Here is a 24,190-nt window from a genome sequence, read left to right on the forward strand (position 1 = left end):
GGCAGGCCTTCAACCGCAGCCCTGCCTAAAAAGTACTCATTTGTAATTCTGACGTGTAAAATGTCACTTCCATTTTGCCCAAAAAGTTATCAAACTGGGCTTATATCCCAAGGAAATACTAAAGAAGGGAAAGGGACCTGTATGTGCCAAAATGTTTGTGGCAGCCCTTTTTGTAGTGGCTAGAAACTGGAAAATGAATGGATGCCCATTAATTGGAGAATAGTTGGGTAAATTGTGGTATATGAATGTTATGGAACATTATTGTTCTGTAAGAAATGACTATCAGGATGAATACAGAGAGGCTTGGAGAGACTTACATGAACTGATGCTGAGTGAAATGAGCAGAACCAGGAGATCATTATACACTTCAACAACAATACTATATGAGGATGTTTTCTGATGGAATTGGATATCTTCAACAAAGAGAAGATCTAATTCAGATCCAATTGATCAATGATGGACAGAATAAACTATACCCAGAGAAGGAACACTGGGAAATGAGTGTAAACTGTTAGCATTTTTGTTTTAATTCCCAGGTGATTTCTACCTTCTGAATCCAATTTTTCCTGTGCAACAAAAAATTTGGTTCTGCACACATATATTGTATCTAGGATATACTATAGCATATTTAACAGGTATGGGAATGCCTACCATCTAGGGGAGGGAAGGATGAGAATATTCGGAACAGAAGTGAGTGCAAGGATTATCCATGCATATGTACTGTCAAAAAAAAGTTATAATTATAAAATTAATTTTTAAAAATGTCTCTTTCCCACAGATTGATGGGGATTTTTTCAACTATAAAAGGAGTAAAAACTCCTGTTTCTCCTTCAGATGTCCATCTCAAAGGAGTAGCACTAATTTCAGCTGCTATTGATCTTCCTATGCCAGACATATAGGTGTCTGTCTTAATCTTTGGCCAGTGAGTGGGCCAGTTGGCACCTCTAATGACAACTGTAAAATCTGGACCTATGTCTACCAATCCTTCTAATGGTATGCCATTTATATAGATAGTGAGCATAGGAAGGTCAGTTCTAACTGCTGCAGTTTAGAATATTCCTGGATTCTGTTGCTTGGAGTCAAAATCTGGGCAATTATCACCAGATTGCCTATTAGGGATCTGTATCAGTAAACCTGATCACTACTTCTCCTGGTTGATAAATCACATATTGTCTACATGTATTAGTTACTGGGATATTGTCTACACATTTCCCAGTCTCCCTCATCAGTGCATGGATGAACACTGTTTTGTAATTACTCTCAGGAGGTGAAATGGTCAAGCCTACTGTGCCTGGAGGCAAGGGATTCTTAGGCTGGAGAGGAACAGATTTCACCTCTCCAAAGGGTATCTCAGTAGACCCAGATCTCTTCTTCCCAATTGTAATCCCTTTCTCCCATCAGGATGGTTCCTGCCTTATTGATTATGTAATCCCTTTTTCCCATCAGATTGCTTCTTGGCTGATTGGTCATGCCTGAGTACTGAACTTCTAAAGGCTCTCTGGGTGTAGCTTCAGCTGCCATAATGCCCCAGGTATTTATTGCTTTGGGCCCTGGGGTTGGGCCCCCTATCCCATTTCCCTGAATCAGTCTACATTCTGATGCCCAATGGAAGACTCTGTTGCATTTTGTTCATGGGATTTTGGGTCTTGTTCTCCTACCCTCTTTTCTCACTCTGTCTCTATACTAACATTGAGCTTTCAGATGCCTACTTTACCACATTGAAAGCATTGACAAATCTCTCTGGAAGTCTCTTACCTAAAAGGACCCTGTCTTCCCAAGTTCGGTTCTTGGAAAGTCTGCATCATAGCCTAGGGATAAAAGGTATTGTGCCCACTGTAGCACAGCTTCTTATGATCTTCTTTCATAGTCCTAGTAGAATCCTTCTATAAACCTCATTAGCATTTTCTTTAGCAAGTTGCCTTATCATAATTTCTGTTACTGCATTTTCACCAATAGTTTGTGTGGCATCTGTCTGCAAATGTCCCACAAAATCAGCAAAGGGAGGACTCCAACTTGGCTCTTTTATAATGAGAGATTTAGCTAAAGGGGCCCATGGGTGGAGTCCCAAATTGGCTCCTTGATGGGTTTCAGTGAGAGTGAGAATTTGCTTGGTGGGAGTTGGGAAACCTGAGCAAATCATTAGAATGGGGGGTGGGATAGCCAAGTTGGCTCAGAACCAATGGGGGGTTGTTAGAGCCCGGGTATCTCCTACTGGAATTCAAAGGGATGCTTTTGACTAGGATTTGTGAATCAAAGGTCCTAGCTTCTTGAATTGGTAATGCATCACCTAGGAGGGGTTAAGAATCAGAAAGGAATAAATCAGTTTGAAAGGACTAGTTTCTTAAAGGGACCATAACCCACATCACTCTGATGTGATCAATCATCAAAAGATCAATCAGATAGAAGAAAGGGATTACACAATCAACCATTCAAAAAGCAATCAGATGGGTGAAAGGAATTACATGATCAATCAGAAGAAAAGCAATCAGATATCAGAAAGGTATTACAACTGGGGAGAATATAGGCTTTTTTAACCCAACAGAAGGGCAGTGTCCAGTGAGAGCAGCTCTAATATAATGAGCAGCTCCAACGTAATTGCTAGGTGATGAGGAGAGATCTAGAAAGTAGTAAATAGAAGGGAATTAGATAGGTTAACTTGTTGGGAGAAAGAGTTTGCTTGTATTCCTACAGATGGAGAAGAAAACAGATGGGTGGCAATGAGCACCTGGAAAGAAACAGAAAAAGAGAAAAACCTTGAAACAAAGGAGAAGACCTAAGAACAAAATCTGCAGTAATCATTGGATTCTCTAACACAAGATGAGACTGTTGCAGGACTTATAAACCAGCAGAAATCATTGGATTCCTTGAGATGAAAAATTGTTGATGAGACTATTGCAGGACTTTAAAACTTGCAGGAATTATTGGATTCCTGGCACTTGAACTAATGGACAATAGATTTCTTTTGGACTATTTCTAGGACTTATGGACATGTATAATTCCTCATGTTGATTCATGTTATTTGTTACATCACTACTAGCTTGTTATATTACTATGTGCTTATGTAATTTATGTAATTATGTGTAATACCTCCCATATTGATCGATTTACATATACTTGTTTTAGAGTGAGCCCCTTCAGAAACCCACTAATCTGATTTGATTTCCCATTTTCTTTGGTATTTTCATCTCCCTTCCTGAGACATCAGGGAAGGTATGATCACCTCCTTTTGTGGTGTTTTCACCCCTTTTTTGAACAGTCAGGGAAGGTGTGATCACCTTCTTTTTTGGGCTTCTCACCTCCTTGAGGAGGTGTATCTCTTACCAAAATTACTGATCTAGATCATTACTGAATATCTGTAATTATTGAATCAGCTGTTTATAGAATCATATCATCAACTGGTTAGGTCAAAATTAACACCAGCTTATTAGAGAAAAGATCAAAATTAATAAAAAGTTAGAAGAAAGAAAAAAATCATGATAAATTATGAACAGTTAGAATCACTTAATCCTGGCCTATTCAAACAAGATATTAATAACCCAAAAAATAAGTATTGTGTACAGAAGGTTGATATATTAATAACTGTTTATTTGATAGATTTATATTATTATAACAGTTACCATAACAAGGCAAATAAAAGAATTATAAAAGTCCTTAGTTGGGAAACACCAACTTGTCCAGTGGAGAAAGATGGCTGCCAAAGGCACCATTAGTTTAGTATAATAATGATTTATTAAATCCTTAAAAGATGAAAAATGCCATCTATCCCCAGAGAAAGAACTGATGGTATTTAAAGAGAGATCGCAGCATACTTTTTAAACTTCATTTTTCTTGTGGTTGAAGTTCCCCCCCCCCTGCTTTGGTCTGTGTTTTCTTTTACAGTATGGCTAATATGGAATTACATGACTACACATGTATAACATATCAGATTGCTTGCCATCTCATTGAGAGGGATAGGGGATGAAGAAATTTGGAACTCATAATTTTAAATGAATATTAAAAATTGTTTTTACATATAATTGGGTAAAAATGAAATACTAAATAAACTTTATACAACAGTGAAAATCTTATGAAGAATAACAGTGATGTTGAGTGCAGCAAAGAAGCTCACATTCTAAGTTGAGGGAGACAGCACATATAGGACATTATTATTGAAAGAGCAGTCTATATCCCTTGCCAATTTCCATCTCATTGAAATTGCTCTTGTCTCATGTATAGAAAATACTTGTGGCCAGCTACCTACATACTTTTGCTTACAGAAAACAGGAAGGAAAAGAGATAGGTGAGAGTGACATTAAAGAAAATTTACTGTAATCTATAATGCTAGGAGAACATAAACTATTGGATGTGAAAGATAGTGAGGGGATTTTTTTCAAGGAGAAGGGACCCAAAAAGTTTATTGGGGCTGGAAATAACCTACTTCTACAAAACAGAATATAGCAAGAGACCCGTCCTAAAGACATATGAGAGAGGTAATTTCAGAGCATCTTTAATAACCACAAACTTCTTCAAATAAGTTTTTTTGTTGTTGTTGTTTCAATATTCTGCTTTATGGTTTTGAATCACATAACACTACAGCCTCCAATAGATTAAAATTGAATCAAGCACTTTGTTGAAATATACAGGAGAGCTGTTGGAATACATTGAAGCCACCTGATAGTGGCTGCCAGAGATCCAACCCAGAATAGATCTCCTCTTGTGAGAGGATGATACAAGGAGACTGGAAGGCCACTGCATTGTCTGACCTTTCTCTTCTTCCCTCTGCCTCTAATTAATCTCATTCCTAGTCCACAACACCTGTGTCAGCAAAGGCTATCCTGCAACTCCTTCAGATGCTAAGATCCACAGCTATGGAGGATCCTGGAGAATTGACCTGCCCCTAAACAGCACTTCAAATCTTTGATTTTTGTTATACTTTCAGTTTCTCAGTGGATATTAGAATAAATGAATTAATGAATAAATGGAAAAGAATTGAATATACTCGCTGTGTGCCAATGACTGAGGATCCAAATTGAAAATCTAAATTTAGGAGACAACACATATAGGAAGGATTTTACTTCAGGAAATGCACAGAGTTTCATGGTAGGGAAGATGACACAGCTAAGGAATCTGAAGGTCTTAACTGCAAGGAAGGTGGTAAGATCTAGTAGTCTTGAAAGTGTTGAAAAGATGGCTTCTTAACTTTTGAAGTAGTTTTACTAGCTATGTATACTCTCCAGACCTAAGGTGGAGCAGCCCAGGTTCTGGGAAGAAACAGAAGTTAGGAGTTCAACCTTTTCTGCTTCTAGTGCCCAGAAATAAAATATTATTAATGGGCTGGTCATATGCTGAGAGTGAGGGATGTTCTATTAGTATTTTTATGATGTGTTTTAAACAAGAAAGACAAACCCTGTGACAAATTTATGGGAAGATATAATGGCGTCCAGAGGGATAAACAGGCATGGATGGATCAAAATAATGTGTTTTTTAAGGGCAAATTCATGCCAAGATCATAGATCATTTGTATATCATGTTAATACTCTAGGTGGTGTAGTGGATGGAGCCTTGAATTCAGGAGAACCCGAGTTCAATGTGGTCTCAGACACTTAACACTTCCCAGCTGTGTGACCCTGGGCAACTAACTTAACCCCAGCCTGGGGTGTGGGGAATGATTTTAAATGGTTAGAAATGTCATTTATTATTAAAATCATCTTGTGTGGATATTCTATATATGATTTTTAATTTAGTCACATGATATTAATTTCTTTTGCCCTAGTAGCATAAATCATAAAAAAGTATTTTTTTAAACATCATTCTGGGCAAAAAAAAAAAATATGTTGCACAAATTGCTCCTAATCCTTTAAATATTTATATTAATCTTGTTAACATCATTTGTGTAAATGAGTCTCAACTTAAAGAAGCAGATTAGTTATATCAACAAGCAATTAGCATGCAGCCAGATTTCAGACAAGCTTATATTAGCAGGTATTGATTTTAATTTCATCCTGTTCTTATATGATTGTTTTTTTGTCTTTGCAAATACTTGTAGCTGAATTATGTCATTTTTTTCCATAATCTATAGTTTGAGGGGGTAAAAACAAAAACCTTTAAAGATTCATCTCGTAATAGTTCCTTAATTATGAATGATGTGTGTGTGTGTCTTCTAGTTCTCTGCTTCTCACCTCCACCAAAAACCTTTTTCAAAGTACCCAGGAAATAGTTGAAATAATAAATTCTTTTTAATGTAAATTTTGAGACTCAACTAGTCAGAGCTTTTAGGGCCTATTTTTTTTTTTTTATGTTCATCAAATCTTCTTAGAGTTCCTATATTGCCAGAGTTTGGAAGAATTTTGTTTCTGGCATCCCAAATTGGTGTTTAGAATTTTTTTGCTTTTATTCTGCACTTCTACCTTTTCCCACTATAGCATTCCATCTGAGTCTAATTTTCACTCTCATCATGATATCTTTATATTAAATTAGAATATTTTCCTGTTCTTTTATCCTGATTTGACTTTTTGACTTTATGGATTCAATTTATTGCCTTCAAATTCTTTTTGTTTTTGTTTTTGATTGTTGTTTGTTTTTTTTGTTTTTGTTTTTGTTTTTTAGTGAGACAATTAGGGTTAAGTGACTTGCCCAAGGTCATTTCCTTCAAATTTTTAACACTATCCTCCTATCAAAATAATTTATTTGTGTGTGTGAGATGTTATCTGTCTCACTTGCACTCTCTTTCTCTTGCTCTCTCTTATACATGTATGCAATCAATCTATCAATTCACTGCCACCTGCCTTTGAATATCTTGCTTCTATCCTAGATCTTGCTAATCCTCAGATCTAGGAATCATGCCCATCATCTGTCTTTTCTATCTTTTCAAATTATTGAACACTACTGGGGGGGAAATCATAAAGTTATCCAAAAAGGATACATTATAAATTTATGCTACCCAGCCTGAATGAGATCCTCACTCAGGGGCAATCCTGTTCATTCCTGTTTGACTCCCTTTCATATTATCAAAGCTGCTGTTAGAAACCTGCTTCTTTCTCCTAAAACCCCAAACTCAATGATGCTCAAGAAAGGCTTCAACTGGAGCTGCCTCTATTCTCATTCATATAATCTATGTCCACAGTGTTCTTGGGTGCCTGTCTATATGGCATCTACCTAGTGCCTTTTTTTTTCTTTTTTGATAAAATCTATCTCGTTCAGCAATCATGTTTAATAATATTTACTTTGACAAGTTATTTAAGTCCTTCCTTAAAATATCAGGGCAGATCTTTCTTCTTCCCTTCTCCCTATCTTCTTCTCCTTCCTTTCTTTCTTTCCTTCTGTTCAGCTAACATTTTAAGCTGAGGTACATTTTTCTCCTGTTTTTTAAATTACTTCATGCCCTATCTAACAAAGCAAAATGAATGGTAAACATAGGAGTAACAGACATTGCTGTAATCTCTAATTAAGATTAAATTATTTTTGAGAAAAAATTTGAAAGGTTGTAGAGTGAGTACCTAGGAAAGCTTACTTTGTCAAACCTTTTTAAGTTGCAAGTGTAAAGGTAATATTCTAAACTAAAGTTTTGGTTTTCTTCTTCCACAGAAGAGTATTACTTTTAAAAATGAATAAACTTCTAAAAGCAAAGGAATCATATCTTAGGGCATTGGATCTTGACTGAAGCAATGCAGACCTCTGGTACAACTTAGCAGTGGTTAATATTGAACTTAAAGAATCAACTGAAGGCTTCAAAACTGACTGGGCTTTGAAGATAAATCCTAATCATAAACTAACACAATTCAATTCTGCCCTGCTCATGCAAGAAACAGGTATATTGGCATATTTAAAATGTATTTCTAGTTAAATCAGGGTCATCTCCCAGTGTCCCAATAAATAATTTTTATTTATTATATTTATTTGTCATAATTCGGAAATATAACTAGTATATACTTACCCCTTTAACAAACTTCACATATATGTGGAAAATTGGTGACCTAAATAAAATTATATAATAATAGAATGAATGAATTTTTCAAGTTCTTGAAATAAAGCATTTAAATGCAATATTATACTAAATACACATAATTCTTAGATATTTGTTAGAATGATATTCTTAGGAAGTAATGTTTTACCATAATAGTTTTTCTACTCCCTAATGATATTTTTCATTTTTCCCAATTACCTATTTATGCCTCTTTCTACACCACTCCCACTCCAGCTTCCACAACTGTATAAAAGCACATGAGGGAAAACACTTTATCTTAACTGAGCAATATATCCACCCCCAGACCTAGTAGAGTAAGTGCTTTTATGTTTATTTAAATACATGATTATTTTGGAAGGGAAATCTTATTCAAAATAACTACAAACTTCATAAAATATCTAGAAATTTAGTCTACTAAGAAACACTTGGAAGGGGAAAAAAAAGACTGGAATCTCAAGAGAAGTAATAGGAAAAAAAATAAGAATATAGGGAAATAGTACTTCCAGGTCTTAAATTATATGATGAAACAGTAATCATCAAAACTAATTGGTATTGTTTAAAAATAGAAATATAGATAATTAGATTAGACTAGGAAGAATCTGGAGTTATTAAGATTGATATTGTGCAGTGTTTGATAAAGTCAAAAAATACTAAACTTTTTGAGATTTCTTATTTGAAGAGAAATTTTAGGAAAACCTGAAAGCAGTTTGACAAATTAGGTTTTAGACCTGTATCTCAAGCCATATGATACAATAAGCTCAAAATAAAGTCAAGATCTGAAAATTAAAAGTCATAACATTAAAAACATCAGAGAACAGCATTTCACAAATAATGGTTTGGAAAATAGTTCTGAACCAAAGGATAGAAGCAATTGGAACTTTTAAAAAAAATAGATACTTCTATGTACATGAAATAGTAAAACTTTTGCATGAACAAAATCATTGCAGATAGATTAAGGAGAGAGTTTTGTCATTTGGGAAAACAACTTCATCTTTAGTATTTTAGGATTTTGCTATCCAAGATGGAATATAAAATCATTTATTAAGTACTTATTGTTTGTCAAACACTGCTTTATGCAAGAGATATAAGTAGAAAAACAATAGTCCCAGCTCTCAAAGAGTTCCTGTAGAAGTCAGTCAAATGGCAAAACCTAGTGGTTATGCAGTTGGCACTGCCCCAAGGTCTGAAGCCTGAATGAGTAGGGAAGGGAAGTACAGTTGTCTTTAGAGCAGGATGGCTGCTGCAGGACACATGACAAAATATAAATCTTTCATCATGCCAGGATCATAGGATGTAGAGGGAGGGAACTTTGGAGAAGTATACTTGAAACAAGGATACTTATAACAAGGTGTTAACTCAGTGAAATCGATGAGATAACGGTTCTTTAGTTATATATACTTACTTAGATCTTAGCATGGTGATGTAATGGTTCTCTAGTTCATACATAATCTGTATGCTGTAATGATGTAATTATAATAAGGTATTATAATATATAATATATATTATATATAAATATATAATAAGGGCTAAGAAGGACGGGAAATGAGACATTCCATTTTTGACCATCCTCCTGGTGGCTCTCCTGCCTCTCACACTCCTCCACTAAGATCAAGATTGGGCCAAAATAAAGACTCTAGACTCTATTCCTGACCATTCTTGTAGTGTTTATCCTGCTGCCATCTGAAGGACCTCCAGAAAGCTAGCTCGAACATTACAGGAGTTCATGATTGCCCACTTATCAGAGAATTAACATGAATATGTCCATCCAAAAACTGGGACTTTATGGGACTTGGGCACATCACTTGGAAAGGGGAGAACATGGAGGGCTCTCTGGGTAGATAGAGTCTGCCTGATACTATTCAGAGGAGTAATGTAAGTTATTTCAGTGCTGTTACCTAATTTTGATTTTATTCTCTATGAGATTTATCCTAAGCCTAAATGTTTGAGAATGATATTTTATTAACAGTAAAATATTTAACATATTTGAAAGGCTTAAAATTAATTTTGTTCAAAATTATATTCATACTTTAGAAAGAGAGTTTCATTCATCTGATAACAAAGTTTTATTAGCTCTTTGGAGATCAGAGATAATTTTAGACATCATCTAGTCTAGCCCAATGACATGCAGATGAGAAAGCTAGAGGGTCTGAGAGATTTGACTTAGAACCAAATTTTGCTGACTAATAAGATAAATGTTATTTTATTATAGCACACTACCAAAAACTAATTAAGGATGCCATCTTTGTGCCTAGATCCTTTTCTTTTTGGTAATTCAGTTCAACAATTTGTTAGAGATAAGATGAAATATTTACTTTCATAGAAAAAGCTGTGAACTCAGTGAAGTAAAAAAATCCCTTTTAATAGAGTACCTATTAATAGGATGCTTCCAGATTTACTATTTTTAAAATGACTCTAAGTTTTAAGAGAGCTTAGATATCAACTTCCTCATTTTCAGATGAGCTTGGAAGAGTGCCTAAAAAATAAGGTGCTCCAGAGAGAGGACTGTGGAAACTGAGTGTGGACCACAAAATAGTATTTTCACTTTTTTTTAATTGTTGTTTGTGTACATTTGTTTTCTTTCTCATTTTCTTTTTCTTTTTTGATCTGCTATTTCTTGTGCAGCATGAAAATTGTGGAAATACATATAAAAGAATTATACATGTTTAACATATATTGAATTACTTGCCATCTAGAGAGGGGATGGGGGAATAATAGGAGGGAGGAAATTTGGAACACAAGGTTTGTAAGGGCAAATGTTGAAAATTATTCATGCAAGCCTCGGCAATAAGAGCCGAGAAAGAGATTCAAGGAATTAGAGTAGGAAATGAAGAAATCAAATTATCACTTTTCGCAGATGACATGATGGTATACTTAGAGAACCCCAAAGACTCTGCTAAAAAGCTATTAGAAATAATTCAGAATTTTAGCAAAGTGGCAGGATACAAAATAAATCCACATAAATCCTCAGCATTTTTATATATCACCAACAAAATGCAACAGCAAGAGATACAAAGATAAATTCCATTCCAAACAAATGTTGAGAGTATAAAGTATTTGGGAATCCATCTACCAAAGAATAGTCGGGAATCCATCTACCAAAGAATAGTCAGGAATTATATGAGAAAAATTATAAAACACTTGCCACAAAAATAAAGTCAGATTTAAATAATTGGAAAGACATTCAGTGCTCTTGGATAGGCCGAGCAAATATAATAAAGATGACAATACTCCCCAAACTAATCTATTTATTTAGTGCTATACCAATCAGACTCCCAAGAAACTATTTTAATGACCTAGAAAAAATAACAACAAAATTCATATGGAAGAATAAAAGGTCGAGAAATGCAAGGGAACTAATGAAAAAAAAAGTCAGAGGAAGGTGGTCTAAGTGTACCTGACCTAAAGCTATATTATATAGCAGCAGTCACCAAAACCATTTGGTATTGGCTAAGAAATAGACCGGTAGATCAGTGGAACAGATTAGATACAAAGGACAAAAAAGGGTACATCTATAGCAATCTAATCTTTGACAAACCCAAAGATACCCACATTAGGGACAAAAATTCATTATTCGGAAAAATTGTTGGGAAAACTGGAAATTAGTATGGCAGAAATTAGATATGGATCCACAATTAACACCATATACCAAGATAAGATCAAAATGGGTCCATGATTTGGGCATAAAGAATGAAATCATAAACAGATTAGAGGAACAGAGGATAGTCTACCTCTAGACCTGTGGAGTAGGAAGGAATTTATGACCAGAGGAGAACTAGAGATCATTATTGATCACAAAATAGAAGATTTTGATTACATCAAACTAAAAAGTTTCTGTACAAACAATACTAATGCAAACAAGATTAGAAGGGAAGTAACAAATTGGGAAAATATTTTTAAAAGTAAAGGTTCTGACAAAGGTCTCATTTCCAAAATATATAGAGAACTGACCCTGATTTATAGGAAACCAAACCATTCTCCTATTGATATATGGTCAAGGGATATGAATATACAATTCTCAGATGATGAAATTGAAACTATTTCCACTCATATGAAAGAGTGTTCCAAATCACTACTGATCAGAGAAATGCAAATTAAGACAACTCTGATATACCACTACACACCTGTCAGGTTGGCTATGATGACAGGAACAAATAATGATGAATGTTGGAGGGGATGTGAGAAAACTGGGACACTGATACATTGTTGAAAGAATCCAGCCATTCTGGAGAGCAATTTGGAACTATGCCCAAAAAGTTGTCAAACTGTGCATACCCTTTGACCCAGCATTGCTGTTATTGGGATTATATCCCAAAGAAATACTAAAGAGTGGAAAGGGACCTGTATGTGCCAAAATGTTTGTGGCAGCTCTTTTTGTTGTAGCTAGAAACTGGAAGTTGAATGGATGTCCATCAATTGGAGAATGGTTGGGTAAATTGTGGTATATGAAGGTTATGGAATATTATTGCTCTGTAAGAAATGACCAGCAGGAGGAATACAGAGAGGCTTGGAGAGATTTAAATCAACTGTTGCTGAGTGAAATGAGCAGAACCAGAAGATCACTATACACTTCAACAACAATATTATATGAGGATGTATTCTGATGGAAGTGGAAATCTTCAACATAAAGAAGATGCAACTCACTTCCAGTTGATCAATGATGGACAGAAATAACTACACCCAGAGAAGGAACATTGGGAAGCGAATGTAAATTGTTGGCACTACTGTCTACCCAGGTTACTTATACCTTCGGAAGCTAATAATTAATGTGCAACAAGAAAATGGTATTTACACACATATATTGTATCTAGGTTATATTGTAACACATGTAAAATGTATGGGATTACCTGTCATGGGAGGAGGGAGTGGAGGGAGGGAGGGGATAATTTGGAAAAATGAATAAAAAAAAATTATTCATGCATATGTTTTGAAAATAAAAGCTTTAATAAAGAAAATAAGTGCTTAGTTAGGATTTAAACTCAACTCTTCTGATTTTAGATAAGCACAATGAATCACTTGCTCCTATCGATTAATAGTTACTGTCCCGGATGGTGGAGAAGAAACGCACGACCCTGTGAACGTCCTCACTCCCTCACAACCAATTAGATAAATCAGCCTCAGAAATAGAACTGGACTGATAGATACCACAAGGACTGGAAGCACGACTTACCAGCTGAAGAGAATCTGGAGTTTCAACAGAAAAGGTCAGTTCCCAGGGGAGGAAGAAGAGAGGCCAGCACAGACGGCTGGGTGCTAGCATACTGCGCAGATTGCGCTGGGAAGGGCTCTGGGATCAGAGAAGCCACTGAGATAAAGGAATCTGGCACAGGCTGTTAGCTCTTCTCTGCTTATAATATAGCAGTGCAGAAGGGAAAGCTAAAATACCTTAAAAATTCAGATAGATTAGATTTTCCAGGACCCTGGGGGTGACTTGGCAGATCTCGGCACCAGGGGGCGTGGCCTCAGCTACCACCTGAGAATAGTTAAGAGATTGACAAGTGGGCAGATACAGCCCAAGGCAACACACACTGCCTAGCTTAGCTGGAGGGTGTGGAACTCAGCTCCAGGAAGTCCCAGAGAAGCAGAACCTTTGAAGTAGGGGCCATGGTTTCTGGAAGACACTTCCAGTTTGAGCACAGGGGCTTTTCACGTCACCTGCTGCAGACATCCACGCCCCACCAGGAACTATAGGCTGGGCTTTGTGCCTTCTTTACTTCAATCTCAAACATCAGGGAAGCTGCTAGAACACAACGCTCTCAAGGCAAAGCAGTGCTAGTCACCTCTGAGGCACTTCCAGGGAGGGGGTGGGGAACTCTCTTCCAGAGCTCTATCTTAGCTCAGGCCCAAGAGCCGCTGCATCCATCCGGTCTGGGAGGAAGCTGGTAAAGAAGTAAATAAATAATTTCCTACCCCAGGGACAGACCCCAAAAGATTTTTTAAGTATGAACAAAAAAGCCAGAAAAACTATAGATTCCTTCTACACAGAGAAAGAGCGGGTATCCAACCCCGAGGAAGTTAACAGCAAAGAGTCAGCAGATAACAAACTAAAGGGGAACGGTTCCTGCCCCCCATCACATAACTCTCTCCTAGAAGAGACTATTAAAAAGTTAAGAGAGTTTGAAGAAAAATGGGGAAAGGAAAGGGAAGGTATGATAGAGAATAACAATATCCTGAAATTGGAGTTGGAAAAAATAAAGAATTCACAGGAGATGCAGGGAAACAAAATTTGTGAATTAGAAAAGGTTAAAAAATCACAGGAAAGTAGGATTTCTGAATTGGAAAAGATAAAAAAGTCTCAAGAAAATAGAATTTCTGAATTGGAAAAAGAAAATAATTCTCAAAAAAAAAATTAGGGAAATGGAAAAAAATTCAATAGAGCAAAAAAATTCATTTAAAAACAAAATTGGGCATTTACAAAAAGAACTAAAACTGTGAAAGAAGAAAATAGCTCCTTAAAAGTCAGGATGGAACAAATAGAAATGAATGATTCACAGAGAACCCAAGAATCAGTCAAACAAAACAAAACAAAAAAAAAAAAAAAAAAAAAAAGAGAAGCTGGAGAACAACGTCAAATACTTACTGGGAAAATCTATAGACCTGGAAAATAGATCTAGAGAGATAATCTGCAGATCATTGGACTTCCAGAAAACTATGACCAAAAAAAGAGCCTAGATTCTATTTTACAGGAAATTATCAAAGAGAACTGTCCAGAAATAATAGAAACAGAAGGGAAAGTAGATGTGGAAAGAATTCATCGAACTCCTTCTGAAATAGACCCTAAAAAAAGAACACCACGGAATATTGTGGCTAAGCTGCAGAATTACCACACAAAGGAGAAAATCCTGCAAGCAACTAGAAAAAAACAATTTAAATACCAAGGTGCCACAATAAGGGTCACCCAAGATCTGGCTGCCTCCACATTAAAAGATAGAAGGGCCTGGAACCTGATATTCCGAAAGGCAAAAGATCAAGGACTGCAACCAAGAATGAACAACCCAGCTAAGTTTAGCATCTTTTTCCATGGAAGAAGATGGTCATTCAATGAAATAGAGGAATTCTATATGTTTCTAAGAAAAAAACCAGACTTAAACAAAAAATTTGATCTACATCCACAAGACTGAAGAGAAACAGAAAAAGGTACACAGAACCCTTGAGAACTGTAACTCTGTTGTGGTTATATAAAAAGTACTCAAGGATAATTTGATTTTACTGACATAAAAGAAAAAAAGGGGGGTGTAGTAAAGGGAAGGAGGTCGTTTCAGAAAAAGGGGAAGGAATGATAAAAAAAAAAAGGGAAACTACATCCCAGGAAGAGGCATAGAAAATACACCATATCTGAGGGAATTTAGTGAGGGGGAGAATCATTGTGTGAATCTTACTCTCATCAGGAGAGGCTCAAAGAGTAAATAATTAACATATTTGTTTTTCAGAGACTTTTCTCTCACCTCATTAAAAGGGGGGAGAGAAAAAGGGAAAAGGAAAAGGAGAATAAGTGAAGGGACTTGGAGGGAGGGATACTAAAAAAAAGGGAGGGTTGCACGTCACAAGTGGGGTCTGTAAATTAAATATCGGGGAGAGGGATCAGGGGGGTCAAGGGAAAAAGCATAATCTGGGGATAATATGATGGCAGGAAATACAGAATTAGTAATTTTAACTGTAAATGTGAATGGGATGAACGATCCCATCAAATGGAGACGGATAGCAGATTGGATCAAAAATCAGAACCCTACAATATGTTGTCTGCAGGAAACACACTTAAAGCAGGCAGATACATACAGAGTAAAGGTAAAAGGTTGGAGCAGAATCTATTATGCTTCAGGAAAAGCCAAAAAAGCAGGGGTAGCTATCCTTATCTCAGATCAAGCAAAAGCAGAAGTTGATCTCGTTAAAAAAGATAAGGAAGGAAATTATATCCTGCTGAAAGGTAGCATAAATAATGAAGCCATATCGATACTAAACATATATGCACCAAGTGGTATAGCATCTAACTTTCTAAAGGAAAAGTTAAGAGAGTTGCAAGAAGAAATAGACAGTAAAACTATAATAGTGGGAGATCTCAACCTTGCACTCTCAGATTTAGACAAATCAAACCACAAAACAAACAAGAAAGAAATTAAAAAAGTAAATAGAACATTAGAAAAACTAGGTATGATAGACCTTTGGAGAAAACTGAATGGCAATAGAAAGGAATATACTTTCTTCTCAGCAGTTCATGGATCCTATACAAAAATTGACCATATATTAGGACATAAAGATCTCAAAATTAAATGTAGGAAGGCAGAAATAATAAATGCCTTCTTCTCAGACCACAATTCAATAAAAGCTACATTCAGTAAAAAGTTAGGGATAAAAAGACCAAAAAGTAATTGGAAACTGAATAATCTCATCTTAAAGAATGACTGGGTGAAAGAGCAAATTATAGAAACAATTAATAATTTCACCCAAGATAATGACAATGATGAGACATCATACCAAAATCTGTGGGATGCAGCTAAAGCAGTAATAAGGGGAAATTTTATATCTTTAGAGGCTTATTTGAAGAAAATAGAGAAAGAGAAGATTAATGAATTGGGCTTGCAACTTAAAAGGCTAGAAAAAGACCAAATTAAAAACCCCCAACCAAATATTAAACTTGAAATACAAAAATTAAAAGGAGAAATCAATAATATTGAAAGTAAAAAAACTATTGAATTAATAAATAAAACCAAGAGTTGGTTTTATGAAAAAAACAATAAAATAGATAAACCTTTGGTAAATCTGATCAGAAAAAAGAAAGAGGAAAATCAAATTATTAGTCTTACAAATGAAAAGGGGGATCTTACCACCAATGAAGAGGAAATTAGAGAAATAATAAGGAGTTATTTTGCCCAACTTTATGCCAATAAATTTGATAACTTAAGTGAAATGGATGACTTCTTCCAATAATATAGGCTCCCTAGATTAACAGAGGAGGAAATAAATTGCTTAAATAGTCCCATTTCAGAAAAAGAAATAGAACAAGTTATTAATCAACTCCCCAGGAAAAAATCCCCTGGACCAGATGGATTCACATGTGAATTCTACCAAACATTTAAAGAACAGGTAGCCCCAATGTTATATAAATTATTTGAAAAAATAGAGGATGAAGGAGTCCTACCAAACTCTTTTTATGACACAGACATGGTACTGATACCTAAACCAGGCAGATCGAAAACTGAGAAAGAAAATTATAGACCAATATCCTTAATGAATATTGATGCTAAAATCTTAAATAAGATATTAGCAAAAAGACTTCAGAAAATCATCTCCAGGATAATACACTATGATCAAGTAGGATTTATTCCAGGAATGCAGGGCTGGTTTAATATTAGGAAAACTATTAATATAATTGACCATATTAATAATCAAATTAATAAAAAACCATATGATCATCTCAATAGATGCAGAAAAAGCATTTGATAAAATCCAACACCCATTCCTATTAAAAACACTTGAGAGTATAGGAATAAATGGACTATTCCTTAAAATAATAAGGAGCATATATTTAAAACCGTCAGTAAACATCATATGTAATGGTGATAAACTGGAACCTTTCCCTGTAAGATCAGGAAACAAGGTTGCCCACTATCACCATTACTATTCAATATAGTACTAGAAATGCTAGCCTTGGCAATAAGAACCAAGAAAGAAATTCAAGGAATTAGAGTAGGAAATGAGGAAATCAAACTATCACTCTTTGCAGATGACATGATGGTATACTTAGAGAACCCCAAAGACTCTGCTAAAAAGCTATTCGAATTAATTCAGAACTTTAGCAAAGTTGCAGGATACAAAATGAATCACACATAAATTCCTCAGCATTTTTATATATCACCAACAAAATGCAACAGCAAGAGATATAAAGAGAAATTCCATTCCAAACAAATGTTGAGAGTATAAAGTATTTGGGAATTCATCTACCAAAGAAGTCAGGAATTATATGAGAAAAATTACAAAACACTTGCCACAAAAATAAAGTCAGATTTAAATAATTGGAAAGACATTCAGTGCTCTTGGATAGGCTGAGCGAATATAATAAAGATGATAATACTCCCCAAACTAATCTATTTAGTCAATGCTATACCAATCAGACTCCCAAGAAACTATTTTAATGACCTAGAAAAAATAACAACAAAATTCATATGGAAGAATAAAAGGTCGAGAATTGCAAGGGAACTAATGAAAAAAAAGTCAGAGGAAGGTGGTCTAAGTGTACCTGATCTAAAGCTATATTATATAGCGGCAGTCACCAAAACCATTTGGTATTGGTTAAGAAATAGACCGGTAGATCAGTGGAACAGATTAGATACAAAGGACAAAAAAGGGTACATATATAGCAACCTAATCTTTGACAAACCCAAAGATACCAACATTAGGGATAAAAATTCATTATTTGGAAAAAAACTGTTGGGAAAACTGGAAATTAATATGGCAGAAATTAGATATGGATCCACAATTAACACCATATACCAAGATAAGATCAAAATGGGTCCATGATTTGGGCATAAAGAATGAAATCATAAACAGATTAGAGGAACAGAGGATAGTCTACCTCTCAGACCTGTGGAGGAGGAAGGAATTTATGACCAGAGGAGAACTAGAGATCATTATTGATCACAAAATAGAAGATTTTGATTACATCAAACTAAAAAGTTTCTGTACAAACAATACTAATGCAAACAAGATTAGAAGGGAAGTAACAAATTGGGAAAATATTTTTAAAAGTAAAGGTTCTGACAAAGGTCTCATTTCCAAAATATATAGAGAACTGACCCTGATTTATAGGAAACCAAACCATTCTCCTATTGATATATGGTCAAGGGATATGAATATACAATTCTCAGATGATGAAATTGAAACTATTTCCACTCATATGAAAGAGTGTCCCAAATCACTACTGATCAGAGAAATGCAAATTAAGACAACTCTGATATACCACTACACACCTGTCAGGTTGGCTAAGATGACATTAACAAATAATGATGAATGTTGGAGGGGATGTGAGAAAACTGGGACACTGATACATTGTTGAAAGAATCCAGCCATTCTGGAGAGCAATTTGGAACTATGCCCAAAAAGTTATCAAACTCTGCATACTCTTTGACCCAGCAGTGCTACTACTGGGCTTATATCTCAAAGAAATACTAATGAGCGGAAAGAGACATATATGTGCCAAAATGTTTGTGGCAGCTCATTTTGTTGTAGCTAGAAACTGGAAGATGAATGCATGTCCATCAGTTGGAGAATGGTTGGGTAAATTATGGTATATGAAGGTTATGGAATATTATTGCTCTGTAAGAAATGACCAGCAGGAGGAATACAGAGAGGCCTGGAGAGACTTAAATCAACTGATGCTGAGTGAAATGAGCAGAACCAGAAGATCACTGTACACTTCAACCACAATACTGTATGAGGATGTATTCTGATGGAAGTGGAAATCTTCAACATAAAGAAGAGCCAACTCACTTCCAGTTGATCAATGATGGACAGAAGTAGCTACACCCAGAGAAGAAACACTGGGAAATGAATGTAAATTGTTAGCACTAATATCTGTCTGCCCAGGTTACATGTACCTTCGGAATCTAATGCTTATTGTGCAACAAGAAAATGGTATTTACACACATGTATTGTATCTAGGTTATATTGTAACACAAGTAAAATTTATGGGATTGCCTATCATTGGGTGGAGGGAGTAGAGGGAAGGGGGGATAATTTGGAAAAATGAATACAAGGGATAATATTATAAAAAATATATAATAAAAATTATTAAAATAAAAAAAATAGTTACTGTCCCAATGATTTTCTTAAACATATTAGAATATTTTGTGTCAGTAGCTTATTTTCCTTTCATCCTTATAATATCCCTGAGGTAGAAAGGACAGATACTATATTTTCTGCAAATTAATCAGGTGTTTATCAAGTGCTTTCTAATGCCAATAAGGAAAATGAGGCTTAAAAAAGTGAATGGCTTTGCAATCATCTAAGTAGTGATAGAACCAAAATTCAAACCTCTGGTTCTTGTCCCCACATTTCAGTCTCTTCTTACTATCACATACCATTTTGCTTTCTTTTTTTTTTTTTTTTTAATTTTTTATTTTATTTTATAATTATAACATTTTTGACAGTACATATGCATGGGTAATTTTTTACAACATTATCCCTTGCACTTACTTCTATTCAGATTTTTTCCCTTCCTCCCCCAACCCCCTCCCCCAGATGGCAAGCAGTCTTATATATGTTAAATATATTACAGTATAATTTAGATACAATATATGTGTGTAGAACCGAATTTTTTGTTGCACAGGAAGAATTGGATTCAGAAGGTAAAAATAACAGTTTACATTCATTTCCCAGTGTTCCTTTTCTGGATGTAGCTGGTTCTGTCCATCATTAATCAATTGGAATTGGATTAGCTCTTCTCTATGTTGAAGAAATCCACTTTCATCAGCATACATCCTCGTACAGTATCATTGTTGAAGTGTATAATGATCTTCTGGTTCTGCTCGTTTCACTCAGCATCAGTGGATGTAAGTCTCTCCAAGCCTCTCTGTATTTCTCCTGTTGGTCATTTCTTATAGAACAATAATATTCCATAACATTCATATACCATAGTTTACCCAACCATTCTCCAATTGATGGACATCCATTCATCTTCCAGCTTCTAGCCACTATGAAAAGGGCTGCCACAAACATTTTGGCACATACAGGACCCTTTCCCTTCTCTAGTAGTTCCTTGGGATATAAGCCCAGTAGTAGTATGGCTGGGTCAAAGGGTATGCACATTTTGATAACTTTTTGGGCATAATTCCAGATGGCTCTCCAGAATGGTTGGATTCTTTCACAACTCCACCAACAATGCATCAGTGTCCCAGTTTTCCCACAGCCCCTCCAACATTCATCGTTATTTGTTCCTGTCATCTTAGCCAATCTGACAGGTGTGTAATGATACCTCAGAGTTGTCTTAATTTGCATTTCTCTGATCAATAGTGATTTGGAACACTCTTTCATATGAGTGGAAATAGTTTTAATTTCATCATCTGAAAATTGTCTGTTCATATCCTTTGACCATTTATCAATTGGAGAACGGCTTGATTTCTTATAAATTAAAGTCAATTCTCTGTATATTTTGGAGATGAGGCCTTTATCAGAACCCCATTTTGCTTTCTTATTAAGAAAGTGAAATGTTCATCTACCTCACTCCAAATTAACAGCCTTCATTTACTTAAAGTTTTGTCTAAATTTCTATATTTGATCTACTTATGTGGCTATCTGTGCTAGTAATACAATTTTTAAAACCTTTATCTAGGCAAATCACTTCTTTATGAATGCTCAGGGCACCATTTCTGTGTTGCATAAGAATAATGATTTTGAGAATTTGGCAAATTTTTCACTGCATTGCTTATTCAAAGTTAATATAACATTTTATATTTTATTTTACGTGTAACAAACTAATTGTGCTCTCCCAAACCTTCTAGTCACACCCTGATGATGGATTCATTTGTGCCACAAGCACGAGGGAAGAGTTTCATAAAAGGTGATTATATTGCTTTCCCAGGCTCCTGTTATCTCACCAAAAGTTTTGGTAAAAAATAGGTTTACCGAGTTATCTCATTGGTGACAAAAAAGATGAAAAGTTTTTGTTGTTGCCTTTGTTGAAGCTAAAGTAAGGCCTGAAGTGAAGAAATAACTGTTCATCTATGTAGGATGAACCCCATGTATAAAGAACCCCATGATGCAAATGGCTACTTCAATCTGGGCATGCTAGCTATGGATGACAAAAAGGGCAGTGAAGCTGAGATGTGGATGAAGAAAGCCATCAAGCTTCAGGTAGGCTTCAGAAGTGCTTTGTTTAACTTGATTCTTCTAAATTCTCAGTCCTCAAAGGAATTAATGGCTTTGCCCTTGCTGGAAGAGCTTCTTTGCTACTATTCAGATCACATCAAATATCTTATCTTAAAGGGAGATATTCTGATAAATCAGAAGAGAGACATAGTTGAAGCAAAGGAGTGTTTTGAAACACAATCTTTGTATTGTTTATTTTTAGGAGGGGGACTTGATCAAAACAGAAAAATGCCTTCTTGAGACACTTGATAGCACCACATGAAGAATATATATATATATATATATATATATATATATATCATCATTTGAATATAATAAGATTTAAATTTTCTTCCTCTGGTAGTGGATGATGGTTGTATCTTCCTATAGCTCAGACCATGTGTGTAAAAACTTATACAAAATAAAAGTGAACATAAATACACTGAGACAGTGAAAAATGATAATAAAAACCAGTCTAAGTTGAACACAGAAGAAAATGCAAATTAAAAAACAACAACAAAAGAAATCAGGGACATTGAAAAAAAAAAGTTGCTGCTTTAAAAAGACTAGAGGGGATTGAACATATTTAAAATGGTGAATAACCTTATTCATTATTATGATAACAATAGTGTGAAAATACCGTAAATTGTGGCATTTAAATTAAAGTTTGCTCAAACTGGATGTTTTATAAAATAGAAAGAATAAAAAACAGTCTATAATAAGTTGTTTATCATGGAGAATAATAGATCAACTAAATTTTATGTATTAGGTTGAATGTGGGGTTGTTTAAAATATGACCGAAATTTGTTAAGTCAAAAATGTAGGGGCAGCTAGGTGGTGCAGTGGATAGAGCACTGCCTTGAATTCAGGAGGACCTGAGTTCAAATCTAGTCTCAGACACTTAACACTTCCTAGCTGTGTGACCCTGGGCAAGTCACTTAACCCCAGCCTCAGGGGGAAAAAATGTAGAAATCACCATTTTTAAAAAGCCCAGAGAAAATGTTTAATGGCAGAAAAATTTTCAGATGTATATTCTCAATTAGAAACTATTTCAGTAGTTTCAATATGTGCAGCTTTATACTAAGCAACCCTTTTTGATTTTTCTATTTCTTATGGATTCCAGTCTGTTTTCACACAGTGGAATCTGACTGTAGTTTTAAAATACTACTTGATCATATTTTTCTGTGTATCACTAGTGTTTAGCCAGAAACTTCCCTCTGAAAAAAAACACTAGGTTCATTTTTATGTGGCTTTAAGTATTTTCAAAAGAAATAATGAAACAATTTCTCTAAGCAATTAATGTTTAAGATGTAAATAAATTATTTCAGTAAATATTTTCACATTATCACTATCATTAGCACAGTATAAAATGTTTTTAAAGCCTCTGACTGGCATGGTAAAGAAACTTTCTGCATTTTCTTTTGAGGAAGCATATTTATTAAGCTAGTAAATCATACAGTTGTTATAATTCTACCTTATTCTTTGTCTTTCACTCTGCAAATCCTTAAATTTTAGTTCATATAACTTCATGAAGCTAGAGAATCATAAATCTAGGGTGGGAGAGGATTAAAGAGGCTATCTAGTCCAACTTCTTCATTTTGCAGATTGAGGAAATGTGTGTTTGATGTCACAAAAGTAGGGAAGTGGGATGGGATTGATGCATGGCTTCTAACTCTAATGTTATTGTTCCTTCCATTGTATCAAGCTTCCTCACATAATTTTGTACCACATAACTATAATTTCATTCAAAGCTTATAACTTTTCTGTGAGCAAGTAGGTAGCACAGTGGATAGAATCCCAAAGAATCAGGAAGACTCACCTTTCTGAATTCCCCAAAGTTTTGAAATTAGATGCTCATTGAACAAATATTTATTAAGCTAATACATGTGAACAATGAACCACTAAAGCCAGTGTTACTTGTGAGGAAAAGAAAATGACACTTGGTTTCTTTTAAAGCACTAAATTCTACTATTTTAATTAAATATTTATTTTGACTACTGATTCATTAAAACATTCATATTGCTTTATTAAATACACCTGTTTCATTCCTTCTCTGAACTTTTTCCTCAAACTATTACTTCAATGAGTTTATCTTTCATATATGTTTCAGTGGATTAACTAAAAATGCTTCTTTATCCACTTATTGATAGCTGTTTTCCAAAATATTGTGAATTTCAGAAGAGTCAATTTGATGATCATTTTGAATATTTAACTTTTTGGAATTTCAACCCCAGAAAAAATGCATGTTTCAAAATAAATATTTTTATTTTAAATTTAATTTTTTGTTAATGTTTCTATAAAGAAATGTTTTAAATCTGTTCAAAGGTGGTTTTCATTTAGAATATGCTAAAACTTCAATATGTCATTGAATAGGGCTTATGATTTCTAGCTAAATATTTCAGAAAATAATTC

At 34.9% G+C, this 24,190-nt stretch overlaps 1 pseudogene; it reads left to right on the forward strand.

Annotated features, from left to right (window-relative positions):
* The window catches only part of LOC141543995 (protein O-mannosyl-transferase TMTC3-like), a 57,738-nt pseudogene extending 35,358 nt beyond the window's left edge, over positions 1-22,380 (forward strand).
* The last annotated feature ends 1,810 nt before the right edge of the window (positions 22,381-24,190 follow it).

Source organism: Sminthopsis crassicaudata, chromosome 5, assembly GCF_048593235.1.
Source record: "Sminthopsis crassicaudata isolate SCR6 chromosome 5, ASM4859323v1, whole genome shotgun sequence".
Taxonomy (NCBI): Eukaryota; Metazoa; Chordata; class Mammalia; order Dasyuromorphia; family Dasyuridae; genus Sminthopsis; species Sminthopsis crassicaudata.